Here is a 3,185-nt window from a genome sequence, read left to right on the forward strand (position 1 = left end):
GTGTGTGTGTGTGTGTGTGTGTGTGCTTTCTCCTGTTTCGGTTTTAGTTCAGTAGCTGAAAGTTTATGTACAGTCAAATTTAATTGACTAATTGGAGGGTTCATATATCTGTATGAAAATAAGCTAATACAAATGCAAAATTGTTGAATGCATTAATCTTCGTTCAGTGCGTGACCCATAGTTAATGCACATTCTTGCATTAGAAAGAAAATGGATAACCGTTTTGAAATGCCGACACTTCCTAGAACTTCTCTTTTCATAAGAAAATAAACTTCGTAGCGGGTCTCTGCGGTAGCACTGACCTTTGGCAACCTTCGTGTCGTGCCTCCAAGGCAGGCCATGAGTGATGGCTGCCGTGATGCCGGCCTTGCAAAAAAGGGCTTTGTTGACTGGCTATAGTTTGTTTTTGTTGTTTACATGTCAGTTTTTAACCATTTAACCATTTAACATGTCTTTAGCAGGTCTCTGCGCCATTTGGCCATTTGGTCTTTCTCCTGTCGCCAGCGCTTCTTCTTCTCGTCTGTCCTGCTGCTAACCCAACATGCTTCTGCTTGCTGCCTCGGGTAAATAGGCCATTATGTTGCTTCCGTGACTGGCGAGTGTTCATTGCATGCCTGTGTGTCATTGTGCTCTGACCGCTTGTTTTTTGTGTATTTCACAGGTTGTACGATCTCTTCTGTCGCTGCGTCGTTCGACTCATCAAGGTTTTCTTCTTTCCTTTCTACTACATTTGTGTGTGCTTCTCTTAAAGTACTTGACTGGATGCATCTGCCAACAATTAATAATGGAAAAGATTTCTGAAAATTATGTCATCCTACATGTGCCATCATTGTCCAGAGCAGTACCATGCCATATGAATTCAGAAGAATAAATTCTTCTACTTCAGATCTGTATTGTGCTTTTAAATGCTGCTCCCGTACAGGACAACGGTGAGAAGGGGCTCTTGAGGCGGCTGCACTCGGTCCCCCCCCTGCAGCCACACACCACATCGTCCGACCATGTTGGTGAAATTTGCAGAACTGACGGCTTCGCAGTAAGACTATGGATGGCTGCTAGGTTTTGGTAATGTATGTGAACATGTGATCTGCTGAATAAATGGTCAGCGCATGTAGTATAGATTCAGAGTCTATGCATTCCTGAATGCTGCAGCTCAAGTATATTCAGTCCTCTGTTCTGTGTTAGGATTGAACCATGATTGTTTTAACGGGGTGTGATTTTAATTTGATTGCTATATTCATAAAAATGAGGACACACCCCTGGAGCATAAGTAAACATTAGAATCTAACAACACAGCTTGATCATGCTTGAATAGGCACATTAGGATTGGAAAGGTGAAAAATGCTAGAACAGGAAGCAAAAAAGAGACATAGCTCAGGGGGAAAACAAGTTTGGTGCAATGCTGCCATAAGGCGACCAGTTTCGATGTTGGAATCTAACAACACAGCTTGATCATGCTCGAATAGGCGCATTATGTGATACTTGAGTGTAGCAGTTTTAAATATTTTGGAGAACTACAATTATTTACACGTGTGACATTGACTGCAGGGTGAGGACAGGTGCTGCCGAAGATAATTCGAGGTTTCTCGGAAAATCCAGGGGACAATGTCATAGTGCTGACATTGGGGACGAGTTTTGATACTTCGGGAGAAGCCTATGACTTTTACAACCTGTGCTTTTGGGATAAGCGATTCGGCATTAGTAGGAAGACTGAAAGACAGTTAATGGGAAAATTATTGGTGTGATTGAATAAGTAGTTTCATGGTTCTGATGTCTGATGTATGATTAGGTCGTTCATGAAACTGGTGAGGCCTGTAGTCCCGATTAAAGCATAAAAGTCTTCATGAATTCCAGCTTCTTTCAAGAAATCCTCACACCGCCATTCACATGACCCCCGCTAAGCGAGGAAGATTATACTTGGGCTTTTCCTTCTCTTTGTCTTGTTTTTCCTTAGAGCTTAGGCTAGAAGAGCCTTTAAAGAACCTCCTTAACATTTTCTGAAAATTTCTGAAATTTTAGTAACTTCAAAATAAAAGTGGATAAAACTACACAAGATTGATAGCAACTACTCCTACAAGTGCCTAGAGCCTATATCATGCATTGGAATTGCTTGGGACCTCAAAAATTTAACATGCAAGCTCAAGAATATGGTCACCTATGCAGCAAAAATTTGCAATGAATAAAGCACTAGAACAAAAACTAATTGGACCAATGGAGGAGTCACATACCAAGCAACAATCTCCCAAAGCAGTTTTGTGAATGGAGCTTTGAGCTAAGAGATCGAAAATCGCAGCAAAACGAGCTAGAACTCGGGCTTGAGCTGGATGGGGATTTTTTTTGGGTAGAAGATGAAGTGTGTGGTGCTGGCATGATTGGAGGGGATCCACCAGGGGCCCACGAGACAGGGGGGCGCGCCCTACAAGGGGCGGGCACCCTCCTCTCTCGTGGCCTGGTGCTTGCCCGTCCTGCAGTGTTTTCAGTGCCTAAAATCCTCAAATATTTCAGAAAAAATCATACTAAATTTGCAGGGCATTTGGAGCACTTTTATTTTCAAACTATTTTTTAATGCACGGATAATTCAGAAAACAGAGAGATAATACTATTTTTGCTTTATTTATTCTAAATAACAGAAAGTAAAAAAAAGGGTACAGAAGGTTGTGCCTTCTAATTTCATCCATCTCGTGATCATCACAATGAATCCACTAACAAGGTTGATCAAGTCTTGTTAACAAACTCATTCCGAATAACACGGAACCGGAGAAATTTTGAATAACACTAAGTTACCTCAACGGGGATATGAAAATCCCCAACAGTAAGAATATCATACTTTTTCTTGACAGTAGGGAGAGGAAATTCAAAACCTCCAAAAATGATAGTTGGAACTTTTTCAATAGAATTGATGCTATGAACTTGAGATTGTTTCCTCAGAAAGTGCACCGTATGCTCATTACCATTAACATGAAAAGTGACATTGCCTTTGTTGCAATCAATAACAGCCCCTGCAGTATTAAGAAAATGTCTACCAAGGATAATAAACATACTATCGTCCTCAGGAATATCAATAATAACAAAGTCCGTTAAGATAGTGACATTTGCAACCACAACAGGCACATCCTCACAAATGCCGACAGGTATAGCAGTTGATTTATCAGCCATTTGCAAAGATATTTTAGTAGGTGTCAACTTAT

General features: G+C 40.9%; 1 long non-coding RNA gene across 2 annotated transcripts; it reads left to right on the forward strand.

The window, feature by feature from the left end:
- Window positions 1-16: 16 nt before the first annotated feature.
- Window positions 17-1,803, forward strand: LOC119295760. 2 transcript variants are annotated; one of them, XR_005144216.1, is made up of 4 exons: window positions 17-563; window positions 662-704; window positions 923-1,067; window positions 1,546-1,627. It is a non-coding gene; the product is annotated as an uncharacterized LOC119295760 (long non-coding RNA). The 2 variants fall into 2 exon arrangements; XR_005144217.1 differs by having other exon boundaries at window positions 20-563; window positions 923-1,033; window positions 1,546-1,803.
- The last annotated feature ends 1,382 nt before the right edge of the window (window positions 1,804-3,185 follow it).

This window comes from Triticum dicoccoides, chromosome 4B (assembly GCF_002162155.2).
Source record: "Triticum dicoccoides isolate Atlit2015 ecotype Zavitan chromosome 4B, WEW_v2.0, whole genome shotgun sequence".
In the NCBI taxonomy this organism is placed as follows: domain Eukaryota; kingdom Viridiplantae; phylum Streptophyta; class Magnoliopsida; order Poales; family Poaceae; genus Triticum; species Triticum dicoccoides.